This window comes from Peromyscus eremicus, chromosome 1, assembly GCF_949786415.1.
Source record: "Peromyscus eremicus chromosome 1, PerEre_H2_v1, whole genome shotgun sequence".
In the NCBI taxonomy this organism is placed as follows: Eukaryota; Metazoa; Chordata; class Mammalia; order Rodentia; family Cricetidae; genus Peromyscus; species Peromyscus eremicus.
In genome coordinates, this window is record NC_081416.1 from 129,834,104 (window position 1) to 129,847,650 (window position 13,547).

The following is a 13,547-nucleotide window of genomic DNA, read 5'->3' on the forward strand; positions in this document are numbered from 1 at the left end:
AGCCTGCCATGGCCATACAGTTTGTAACCAATATAAGTCTCTGTGTTTACTTGGTTGGGTCTGAGGCTGTGGGACTGGCAGGTGAGAGAGATTTGCCCTGACCGTGGGCCAGGCAAGAAAACTCTAGCTACACTGTTGGGAGCAGAAGTAAGAGGAATACTGGGGCTTCCAGGTGCCAGCCTAACTCCGGAGTCAGGGAGAGACCCTGCTTCAAAGGAACAAAGCAGAGAGTGACAGATCAGAACTCCAGATGCCCTCCTCTGGCCTCCAAGCATGTGCACAAGAGCATGCAGCAGGATACACACAAGTGCACCCAGAGCACACACGCATACTACACACACACACTTATACGCACACACACATATACATACTACACACATACTACACACACACACATACTACACACACACATACTACACACACTTACACACACATACTACACATACATACACTACACACACATACACTACACACACACACTTACACACACATACTACACACATACACTACACACACTACACACACAGACACACACACACAAAAAAAACCCAAAGAGTGGGTGCCAGGTGTCTAGTAGGTAGAGACAGAGAGGCGATGAAGCATTCTGGGATGCACAAAGCAGCCACTTACCACAAAGAAGCATCCGCAGTGATAAGCACACACTGAGGCCATCAAACGTGCTCACAAGCTCCACACAGGCAGACTCTCGGACTTGACCAGCCTGTTATCTTGTCTCCAGGCACTAAAACACTGACTCCTTACCGTAGGTGGGAAGGGAGGGGACAAGAAAGAGGACAAGGACAGAAAGGGTGGACCACAGCGTACTCCTAGAGGCACAACGGGGGCGATGGCTGGGTTTGTTTGGACCATGGGCACAGTCTCTCTCTGCCATAGCTTTACCAGCTTTTCAACACTTTCCTGGTCCAAGTCCAGTCATTAATGTCAAACCAGCTGCCTCTGTGTGCATTTTCTACAGCTTCTAGTCAGTAGCCACCGTGGGAAAGACTCTGCCTTCCTGCCCTTCCCCAAGGACACACCATGCGTGTCTTCCCTGTTAACCTTCAGCCTTATTGCTAGAACTCAAGCAGTCCGACCAGCACACACACACACACACGCACACACACAAATTGCAGTCTTTGGCTCTACTGTCCTTGCTGGCAGGTGACCTGGGATGGTCCGACCCCAAACGCCAACTAAACCTGCTGAGCTAAACACATATATTTCCTACAACACTCTACACACGGTTCCTCTCCCTCTTCTGTGCTGCCTTCAGAGAAAACACGGACTCCAGAGAGATGTCATGTCATGTCAAGTCAGCTTACCTCCCCAGCATCCACAGCCCATCCTGGGCCAGCATCTCCCAGCATCCACCCTTGGCAACCATGGACCAAGGGATACATACAGAGAAGGCTGCTGACAGGTATCTGCCTTCTCTGTCTTGCTGGTCAAGCCACATGTCACACTGGAAGACTCTTGGGTTCTGAAGGAAATCCCAGCTGCTCTGTGGTCACTTAGGAAGTCAGCTTTGGGTCAGTGGGACACACATTCTAGAAGACCATAAACGCTGGCCCTGGCCCTAAGAAGCCAGAGAGCAGCCTTACCATGGGAGTCTGTAGATATGCCCTCCTCCTGGTCAGGGATGGGAAGTGTCTACACCGTCCATTTCTTGCTGGTACTGATGCTTTGACAGTGGGACTTTTCCTTCGCAGCGTCAGGTAATCCCTAGAGAGTCAACAACTTGCCCCCAACACAAACCAACCAACGCGTACCCCACATCCATATCCTCCTGGGCCACTATTCACTTCTCCTAATCACCCCGGGACTGGGTGTCAGATTCGGGACAGTCCAGCACCTCAGTACCTCTGGCTATCGCTCTAGGAGGCCCCTGAGTCCGCTCACCCACTTTGCCTTCTCTTCCTGCAGACACCATGGTGAAGATCCAGCCACATCCTCCCCGCACAGCCAGCAACTGCTGCTGATAGACAATTCACAGTCATACGTCCATGTCTGCCTACCACAGCTGGTTAAAACAAACCTGCCGTGCTCTTAAAACAATGCCAAATCTGCCCAGTTGGTCAAAGCGGGCAGAGCTACTGGCCTTAGTTCATATCATGTGGGCTTAGGTCACGGATACACAGCCAGGCCTCTGCCTCCTGGTAGGCCAGTCCCGGGCTATGCTGGCAGGCCAGAGAGGTGAGGACATGGTGCTCACACTGATGGGAAGTTGCACATACTGGCCCTTCTCTCACAGATCACAGAAGAGCCTTGGAGCAGCTAAAGGCCCCAAGCCAGCCCGACAGAGCCAGATCTGAACCCCGGCCTTAACTGTAGGCTCTCTGTCCACTGCTGGGCTGTCTTCCTGTGGACACTGTAATGCATCAAAAACACATGCGCCTTTCCCCCCCACCCCCGAACCATTGAAATACACCAATAGGATATGACTCATCTATCCATCCCAGGGGCTTTGCACATTCTGTGGTCTACTGTCCACAGATTCTCCCCGATGACGCCCAGTTGCTGGCCAGCAGTGGCTTCTTGGAGGACAATGGTGTTCAGCAGACCAAGTGCAGAGAGGGGTCCCTGAGGCGAGGGAGCTCCCTGGAAGCCCCGCCCGGTAGAGCACACTGTGTAGTGTTTACAGCCATGCAACTGAGCCGTGATGGAGGTAAAAGGTACATTGTTCCCAGCCCAGCTGCCCCTCAGGGAGGACTTTATAGTGTGGCCCTGGCAGCGGGGACAGGAAAACAGGGCCTGAGAAGTGTGGGAACTACCAGCTTCACTGGTGCCTGAAGGCAGCCTTCCTGCCAGAAGCCAGCAGGCTCATTAAGGGTTTCCATCAAGGCTTAAGGAGAAAAGCATTTTCCAGAGCTCTCTTGGAAAGAGGGCCACCTCCTGACGTCGCTGCATAGACACTGTCCCCACAGCGACATACCAGACAGGTCCAAAATAAGAGAATATTAGTTTTAAATGGACCTTATTTGGGGTGCGTGCATGTGTGTGTGTGTGTGTGTGTGTGTGTGTGTGTGTGTGTGTGTGTGTGTAGTCAGAGGACAGTCTTCAGCAGTCAGTTTTCTCCCTCCACTGTGGGTCCCTGGAATAGAACTCAAGACATCAGCCCCCGAGCGTGCTTTACCTCTCCAAGTCATCTCACCAGCCCCTCCCCTTTTAACATTTTTTTCAAAATAAAGACTACTATTTTTAGAGGGGCGACGGGCAGAAGTACCCTATGTGCAAACACATCAGTGTGACAAGGGACAAAGGCATGCTTCCCCACCTTGGTCATTCCAGACTAAAGGAGCAAGACGTGGCACCTCTCCTGCCCTGGGGGGCTTGGGGTGGGGGGCTCTAAAGGGCATGCATTGTTAGACCAAGTAGACAAATTAAAACAAGACAGTGAAATGAACGGGTTGCATTCATGGAAACTGATGATGAGCCCCGCCCTGTGACACATGACCGTGAAAGAAACACACACCACAGCTGGGTGTGCGGCACACACCGTTAATCCCAGCATTTCAGAGGCAGAGGCGGGCGGGGTCTCTGTGATCGGAGGGGTCTCTGCGATCTGGGTGAAGGGTGTGTGGGAGCTCCATGTAGCACCCGAATCTTCGCAGCTCTTGCAAGTTTTAAAGTAACTCCAAACCTTTTAGATTTGTTTCAAATCCAGTCTTTGGACAGAGACAGAGAACTTTCCATGGCGGGAGTAGGGAGGAGTGGGGGGGGCGGGGAGAGGTTTATCTTGCATCACGTTGAGATCAGGTAGGGGTGGGGACCATCTTGGAATCCAGGGGAAGCTCATCACTTCTGCCAAACTTCTCATGTCCACGTGAGGGTCTAGATGCCCCTGCACCGTGGGGAGCTGGCAAACCGGAAGTGGGGGAGGGAGAAGGCAAACCGCTCCAGCAGACACCACACACCCAAGAGCACACGGGCCACGTAAATTGGACTCTGTGGGATTTTTAGTGGGAGACAACTCAGTTTTCTTTAAGGGGCTGGCCACTGGCTGTGTGACCACGCTCAGTGAGTATATGAGCAACACAAATTGGACTTTTTTTTCCTCCTCCTCCTTCCTCCTCCTCTCCCTCCTCCTCTCCCTCCTCCTCTCCCTCCTCCTCCTCCTCCTCCTCCTCCTCCTCCTCCTCCTCCTCTTCTTCTTCTTCTTCTTCTTCTTCTTCTTCTTCTTCTTCTTCTTCTTCTTCTTCTTTTTGTGGGGGTCACAAGGGTCGGGGGAGCAGACCAGGGAGGACTGGGAAGTGAGTGTGATCAGAGTGCATTATGTGAAATTCCCAAATAATCAATAAAAGTATTATACTGGAAAAAACAATGGGGGCCCAAAGTTGGGTGGGTAGGGAAGGGGGAGTGGGTCTTGGGGAAATTGGGGTTGTATATGAAAATATAATGTATAAAATTCTTAAAGAATTAATTTTTAAAAAAAGAAAAGAGAAAAAAATCACACCAGTTACCGGATCAACTCAGGCTTCAGAGAGCTGTGAGGGAGAAGAAAGAAAGATAAGAGAGGATGATGAAAAAACCTAGAAATATAAACTAGGGCACTTTGGGGGATAGGTTATGCCAGGGCGGGCAGTGGGGAGCTGAGCATTGGGGGTGGTCCGGACAATCTTATTGATGTTAGTCTGGAAGTGTGGAGACAGGGTGGGACAGGGTATGGGAAGGGCAAAGCAGATGTCAAGAGTGAACCCCCACACTGGTGACACTCACCGAGAAGAAACCACCCACCAATGGCTGACAGCTGTGCCTAGTGGCCCTTCCATCATTTGGTCATTTCTCCTCTAGCTGGCCACGGCCGGTTCAGGGTCTTCCCCGGCACTCACCTGGCCTTGCCACCCTGCAATAAAGTGGGGGTGCTCTGAGAGGAGGAACCTTATTCTCAGGATTCACCTGCCAGGCGGGTCTCTCAGGGAGCTGGGGGACTAGGCATGGGGGTGGGGGACAGAACTCCTTCTTTTCATATCGATGTTGTACTTCTGTCAACTGGTACGGCTTCCCCCAGGCATCCCCAGGGCCTGCAGAGCCCATGGGGCATTCAATAGAGCTTCCAGACGCACAGCATCTCCTGGGGCCTTGTGGCCCCCTTTGTGGCCCTGATGGCAGTGAACAGAAATGAATCCCAGGAAAGCCCCCAGCTAGAGAAGCCCCTCCCCCCATAGAGACACCAGGACTCCCGGAAACCTGTACTACCAGATCCTTGAGGGAGAGGTCCTGGAATCAGGCCTGGTTTGAAATTCTATCCTCAACCTGCCTCCATGTGCTTCAGGCCTGAGTTCCCCCTCCTCCCCCACCTCATGCCTCTATTTCCCATCCGTGAGCCGGGACACTGTGCCCCCAGCCCTCCTAGCCGCTGGGAGGTTGGATGAAGTGAGGCAGTGTGGGTGGCTACCTTTATGCTGATCACTATCACGGCTTCTAAGGTCACTGCCACCTGGGGAAGTGGGTTTGTCACCCAGGTCTCCTGCAGTCCCTGTGGCCACACTGCGCTCTCACACTAAACTAGCCTAAGTCCACTTCGTTCCAGCCAGACCCTGTCACCCTGCTTCCCCCGCGCCCTCACGTGCCCAGACCCAGGTTTCTCGAACCAAATGGGGCTCTTTCTCTCTTGAGGCCTTGCAGGGGGTCTCTTGCCAGTATCAACTCCGTCGCGGCTGGGTTAGTGCGCTGACGCACAAAGAAGTCGGCATCCGATCAGATCAGAAAGTTGCCTTTAGAAGAACATAGCCTGTCCCCACCTTGATGAGCGCTCCTCCACCCAACTGAAGCTAGTGACTTCAGCTAGTGTGGAAAGAACTCTGCCACCCCTAGAGGCCCAGGGTGGAGTGGAGCAGAGTGGAGTTCGGGGAGTCTGCAGTGCAGAAGGGAGATTCGTAACGATCTACATGACTTTTGCTGCTACAGTCCCACAGTTTCCGCTAATCAAAGCCTCGTGGCTGCATATCATTTCCTGGCTATCTTAGTGAAATAGGACTCAATTCACAGCAGCACGTTATTTTTTTAAACCGGGTCTCAGAATCCATGTGCAACGTCCGAAGGAAAGTGCAGCAGCGCCATCTAGTGGTCACTGGTGCTCCGTGCAGCTCCATGCTAAGGAAAATCTGAACCTTGAGGACCTCACCGTAACTTGCTCATCCGTTGCAGAGTCTTAAACCCACCAGCCTTTGCTTCCACCTCCGTAAGAAACGCAAAAGCAAAACTGCTCATAAAACCTACACGGCTTGGTATTGCTAAGGGTCCTAAAGGTGCCACTAGAACAGAGTTCCTTCGATTTTCAGGGTCATGGGTAGGAGCTGGCCAGCCCAAGACACCTGGTGGTGCAGGGCACCAAGACCTTCCTAGAGAAGCTTTCTCCAAAAGCTCGCGACCTTGGGTAGAAACCCAGAGAGCACACAGGAGCTCAGACAGGACTGCCCTCTCGTCTCCGATGCCTACCATCTGGGGTAGGGCCTAGGGATCTGCATTCCTACCTAGGCTATATGCTTCTCTCGGCTTGTCTGCAAAGCCCTCCTGGTCTGCGCTGCTCGTGCTCTGGCTGTACTGGCAGAGTTCTGGGGTCCTTGGCCTGCAACTCTTTAGGGAAAGCCAGGGAGAGGAGAGAGGGGCCGAAACAGCGCTTAGGGGTTGTCTTCTCTAACTTCATGCAGCAGGAAGGATCTCCAGGGGGTAAGGCAGGCTCAGCCCTTGGTTGACAAAGGCCATGGGATCCAAACACAGCACCCAGGTGGCCAGTGAAGCCTGCATGCTCACGGTCTACATTCTCAGAACCTTGACAAGGCCACCAGACCTGTACGACACGGATACCAGAGGCGGTCCGTGCTGAGACGTCCCTACACAACACAGTTTCTGCACCGGGCCAACCAGCACCATTCCATCTGTCCTTTCCTTAGGCTACAGTCCCCAACACCCGAAGTCTGTCTGACACTTAGGCCAAAAGGTGGCGCCAGTGCGCTCATCCAATCAGGAGTGGTCAATAGTCTGAGACACCATCCTCAGGAACACACAGCCAAACTGAGAAAATTAATGCTGGAGTCATGCATTGGGCACTTTTGAGCACTGTGCCTAAGGCCCGTGAAAGAGTTCTGATTGGTTTCAAAATGTGAAGGAAAACCGGCAATCTGTCCTGGATAATATTTCACTTCCTACCAACAGAGTAGCAACATGTCATTTGTAATGTCTCTGTGTAGGGGAAGGTTCCCAAAGGCTCCCAACGACCCACAAAGGTGTGATAGTTCCACAGCAAGCACAGTTAGAGTGCCCTCGGGCCCGGACAAATTAACATTCTCCTTTCTTAGTCAGGGTTCCCCAGAGAAGCAGAACTCACAGACTGAATCTGTATCTATTAAAGGGGGGTTATTGAAGTCACAGGCTGCGGCAGTCTGGCCAGTCCGACAATGGCTGTCTCCTGATGGGAGAATCCAGTGGGTGTTCGGTCTGTGAGGCTGGATGTCTCAGCTGCTCCTCGGTCCACAGGGGAATCCTGAAGACGTTAGCACCAGGGAAGGAATGCCTCCGCAGCAGGACAGATGAACTCGTCAGCCAGAGTGGGGTTAAGCAGGCAAAGAGCAAAAGCTTCCTTCCCCCATGGCCTTTTATGTGGGCTGCCACAAAAAGGCGTGGCCCAGACTTCAGTGGTTCTTCTAAAACCTCAAATGACCCAGATTTAGGGTAGGACTTTTCACTTCAAATAATCCAATTTTAAAAATAAGAATAAAAATAGATGAATAAGAACCCTCCCAGGTTCACCACTGCTTGGGTTTTAGCTCCTTCCAGGTGTGGTCAAGCTGACAGCCAAGATTAGCCATCACACTACAAAAGACAGTGACCTGGAGAAAACTAATACATCAGTCTGAACTCTTGGTTCTGAGTGACATAAAGCTAAATCTAACTAACGCTGGCCAAAGGAAGAGAATTTTAACTCTCACAAATGAACTTTAAGGACCATTCTGGCTTCAGGGAAAGCTAGATCCAGGGTCTCAGACCTAGAATCTGGGATCTACTGGTTCCCGTTTCCATTCTCTGGCCCTCCCCAGAGGGTATCAGTCTTCCACGCTCATTTCCCACCTATTTCAAGCCAACCAGACACCCTGAGCCTCTCCTGTGCCGGGAACATCATCCTCAAAGTGTTCAGACCCGAGTCTCCTGCCCCACGACACCACATGCCGTCAGATGCAGGGGACGTAGCAGGCAAACACCCAAGACCACTTGTGGAAGAAAACACAGATGCTGGACGTTCAGAATGCTCACACTGTCCTCTGCACTGCCCAGTGCACACAGCTGCCCATGCTTTTTGGCTGGCAAAGCTCAACTTCCTTCAGCTCACGAAACCATCTGACATTCCAGGGTCTCTTCTGTCATAGTGCAGGTTTTGCAGACAAGGCTCAGAGGGAAATAAATCCCTGACCTTTTAAGGAAGGTCACCTGCCCTGGAAACTGCAGAGCCAGAGGGGAAGCCTAATCGAGAGAACGAGGTCACAGATTTAAGGGAGGAAGGAAGTCAGAGGCTAAAACACCCTCCCAGACACTATTTCACTAAGGTCCCTGCTGGCACGTCACTGCCCTGAGACTGAGGCTTCCTGATAGCTTAAGGCTTTTTTGTCACCTCCAACACAGATTCATTTCCAAGTCACCTTTCCTGGGCGCTACACTCTCGTGTTCAGTCTCTGTCTCTACCTTTTCTTAAGTCAGCTTACCCGATACACTTACAACGCCAACCACTTCCGGAAGCCACCGCCAATCAAAGCCCATGCTTCCGGTCTCAAATAAAGGTTTGCCTCAGAGCAAATGTAGACCACTGGGTTTAACACTGATCGCCACTCAAAAGCACCCCACTTCTGGGCTAGGATCACAAAGCTGGGCAAGCCCGAGCTAACCAGTCATCCCAGAGCACAGACGACATACTCCTATGCTAGTCTCCACCTTGTGTTTTGTGATCCCTACATGTGATTAACTGATGTTTTTACAGTCTGCTCTGTTCTTCCATCATGAGGCCACAGTCTGGCCACTGCGTCCTTAGCCCAAGCTTGCTGAGATGTGGTCTGATGCCAGACTCACAGTATCCTCCATGGCTTCCAGCATCTCTCGGCCTGGGCCCGTTAGTCACCTCTGAATCCTAGCTCACTCCTTCTCTGATTGTTGCTGGGTCAGTGACGGACACAGAGGCCTAGGTAGTCCTAGGCTGAGCACAGCCTCACCTGCCTTTTTTAAAACACCGTTATCATGCTGTTTAGCCATGGTCTGGATGTGTGCCTGGGACTAGTCTCCATGGGAAGACAGGAGCCACCAGCTTCTGAAGCCGAAGGGGCCTTCAAGAACACGCAGAGGAAGATCCCCACCACACTACGTGGAGGCCACCCCAAGGATCTCAGTTCTCACTCAAAGTCCCAGAGCAGCCTGGGATACCCAGCTCTGACCCTCCACTCAGCTGTCACCAGGAACTCTGGCTGGGAAACTTACCGGGTTATGCCCAGCCCACCCACCAGAGGTCATGTCCTTAAAGGATGCATGCCGAGAAGACCACCAGATTTGACAGGATCCAAGCGTTCCTATCTACCCACGCTTGTAACTGGCTTTGATTCTGTGCTTTGAGCCCCGGCCTAGCTTCATGGAGTTCCTCATCTGGGCTGACCACCCTATCTGGACCCTCTAGTATTGGAACAGAACAGACGGCAGCCAGATGAGGAGCAACAGAGGGACCATTTTCCCTGTCTTCTGTTCTCTGCAGGTCCGTTGGCGTCAGAACCATCAACATGCTTTGAGATCACATGTATGTTGGAGTGCTCACTGTCAACACAAGGGTAGAGCTAGGGTTCCAAGACCCCCTTATTGCTTCTTGTAGAGGCTGATGCTGCGCTAGCCAGAAAGCTCAAGGTTGGGGAGGCAGGCAACATGCCCACCATGCCCAAGAGTCTGTGCCAGCCCTCAGCTTAGCAACTGGTCCATGAAGGGAAACTCCTGTGGAAAGAAGACCCACATGAGTTGAACTTGAATAGGGCAAAAGCACCCTTATCTCCAAGTGAGAGTCCGGGAGGCACAGGGTACACGTAGGGGTGGTAAGATCTTGGGCATGTTGTTACCAGATGCATTGTCCTAAGCCGCTGTGACCCGGGCATCCCCAGTTACTAGATATACACCCATACAGCTTCAGCTTCCAGTCAGTCCTGCAAGAGAAGCATTGCTGTACAGAGGGACGACACTGTCCTCAAACACTTGGCTGCCGCGGCTGAGAAGAAAAGACCAGGTCACATAAAAATAAAAAACCTAAAAGCATACCTGTGTCCAAACTGACGGTCCAGAGAGAAAAGAGCCCTAAACCAACTCACAGAGGGATGCTGACCCTCTCTGACTACCAGTTCCCTTTCCCACTGGAAGCTGCCAGGGCTGTGCACGATGTGCAGAGGAGAGAAGCGAACAGGAGGGAGCAGCATGAGGAACAGGAAGGGCCCCTCAGCTGTGTGCATCCAAGTCAGGGATGGAGGAGCAAGGCGCCTCCCAGCCGCCCCACAACGGGCGCCTCCTGCGCTTTTGGGGGTGGGGCGGGTTGAGAAGGAATTTATATATTTATCTATTGCCAAGTTTATGAGGTTAGTGACAACATGACAGAACTGTGAAGTCTGTACTCCTGATGCATGCGTAACCTTTTTATCAGAGAGAGGAGGAGGAGGAGGAGGAGGAGGAGGAGAGGGAGGAGGAGGAGGAGGAGGGAGCAGGGAAGGAGAAAGAAGAAAGCAAGCAGAGGAAAGAGAAAAGAAGAAAAAGGAGACGGAGGAGGGAGGAGGAGGAAGGAGGAGGACAAGAATCGACGACCACCTAAGTCCCTGTTTAGAAGTCTGTATTTTCTCTCATCACTATGTCACATCACCGGGATGGGGAGGGGTGGAGAAGGTCTCCTGCGATTTTGTAAGAAGTGGGTGAGAGCCCCGGAGCATGCCCGGGCTGCCTTGGTTTGTGCGAGGCTGCCATCGTGTGGCAACTTCAGGTATTGCTTCCGGAACGCAGAAGCGCATGCCTACACTGCTTGGTTTTTGAACCAGCGGTCAAGACCCTCTGATAACTGGTGCTTTGAGGAAAATGAGATTCAAATGCTGCTCTCCGCTTCTGACTTCTCCAGGAGACCTCCTGAGCCTTTGCTAGGGCGGGCAGAGACGTCTGAGCAGTCTTATCAGTGAAGCAGTCAGAAGGTGCTATACAAAAGGCAGTCTCCAGCATGGGGCATCCCACGGTCATCTTGTAAGATGTCACCAGGGTGGGACTACTACATGGTTAGTGCTCCTGAGCCTTTCTGTGTGCAGGGTACCAGGTGCTCAGCTAGCAGCAGCTCCCCTGAAGTCCTCTGAGAAGACGGCACCCCAAAAGTGGCCTGAGTCCCGGAGCAGAACAAACGGGAAGAAGGAAACCTACAAGTCACAACGTGACTTCATGGTTGGGGGGGAGGGGGAGGATTAGTTGGTGCCAACTGGGTCACAGGCAGAGCCCAAGTAGGAAAGGTCACCAGCTCGGCTCCTGTGGCCAGCATGGCCGGGAATGTGAGCCCAGAAGCGACGATGGGACAAACATGGAGGAGCCGCCGGTGTGCGGCAGTTCCGGCATGGCCAAGCCTCTGCTCTTCAATTAGACTGCAGGAAGAAAGAAATGCGGTCCTGTTTGGAGGGGACACTGGAAAGGTGTGAGGAATCACCTGGACTTGATTCTCTGCCATTCAACAGGCAGAGTTCGGAACAAAGATGAGCATGGTGAAGCATGGTGTATGAAGATCTAGTCCTGATTTACGCACGCCTGAGTGTAAACTGTGCCGGTCGGAACTAAACACAGATGCCCTTTGGAATCCCATGGGGATAGGTCCTAGGGCAGCACCGCCATGCCAGGAATTGAGGCTCTCCAGTGTTTTGTAGAAAATGGCACATGGGCATAGAACTTGCACAGACCCTCCCTCAAGGCTCAGCCATCTGTAGCTGACACACAGTTCCTGATGTGTGAATAGTTGTTAAACTGTACCATTGGGGCTGGCGGGGATAATGACCAGGGAAAGTGGGCTTTCATGCTTGGTGACACCGGCAACGTCTTAAGGCATACGTTCTGTGAGTCGTTGAATCCACAGATGGAAACCTGTAAATGAAGGGCCGACTATACAGGTAGAAATGAGGTGGCACGTTTACCATTTAACAATTAAAGGCTTTTGTCCAAGCATCAGCTCCTGAGCGCTCAGAGGACTCCTCTGGGGCTGTTGGTCCATACATGTCCACCAGGGCCACAAGGCTTGGAACTGCACAGTGTCATGCTCAATATTATCCATCAAAAGGCAGTGGGCCAGGTCTTTGGACTCAAAACCTGGCATGACTCCTGCCAACCCAGTGTCACAAGAGAGACCACAGAATGACATGCTTTCTCCCCTGTTTACCTTTAGACTGTCACCAGGACTAAAGGACTCCTGTACTACACAGGAGGGGGCAGAGAAACACAGACACAGCCAAGCTTTTGAGACATATGAAATAACTTTTATCAAACTTTTTAAGTCTTCCGTCGGTTTTAATGACACTTTATTATTTTCTGGGGCCGGGATGTAGCTCAGTAACTGGCAATGGTCTAGCATGTAGAAGGCCCTGGGTCAGATCTGCATCAACCCCTCTCCAGCATTCGGCAAACTGAGGCAGGAGGTTGGCTGGTACAAGACCAAGTAGGGCTATACAGCAAGATCAAAAACAGATGAAGAGAAAAATCCCAAGTATTTTATTTTCATTTTTTAAATGAAGCATCATAGCGATGCTTATCAACTCCATGTCTCCACATCCCAGAACATCTCTGAGTGCCACTTCTGAGGCCTGGCACTGGGCAGTCATGGCCACTGTACTGCATGGGGGGGGGGGTCTGGGGGGGAACCCATCCTGGTCTTAATTTGCATTTCCAGTATTACTAAGGCTTTCCACAAGCTAGAATCCTGGTGCTTACCAGCTTCCAGAGAAGCTGTCTGCTCATTGTGAAGAGCCCCAAAGAAATGTGAAAGGGACTTGTCTGATGGAAATGATGTTACAAGGATTAGCCAGTTCCATTAGGCAGCCCTTGAACCTTCACAGAAGCACCTTGATCGCTACGGTCACTTACAGGATTATTCTGGCATGGAAAGAAATTACCTGATACCGTGTGTGAAGCTGACCCAGGGCTTCTCTCTGCCCAGAGGTTCAGCTTGGACAGTCTGAGACTGGTTCTTGTGACTGTGTGGTAGTTGAAGCTCAGGACAGCAGCCACTGCCTTCTCCCCGTCTCCCACAGCAATCGTTTGTACCCTGAAATGGAGGCACCAAAGAGGATGAGCCAACAGTGAAAACATGTATCTCCCAGTGTGGTGGCTACTCTTAGTTGTCAACTTGACTACATCTGGAACTAACCAAAAACCAAAAATGGAGAGGCATACCTGGGAATTCTGCTTAATTTGAAGTGGGAAAATCCACTTCTAATCCTGATCTTTGAAGAGGGAAGACACATCTTTAATCCAAGTCTTTTGAGGTAGGAAGACCTACCTCTAATCTAGGTCACACTTTCTGCTGGAAA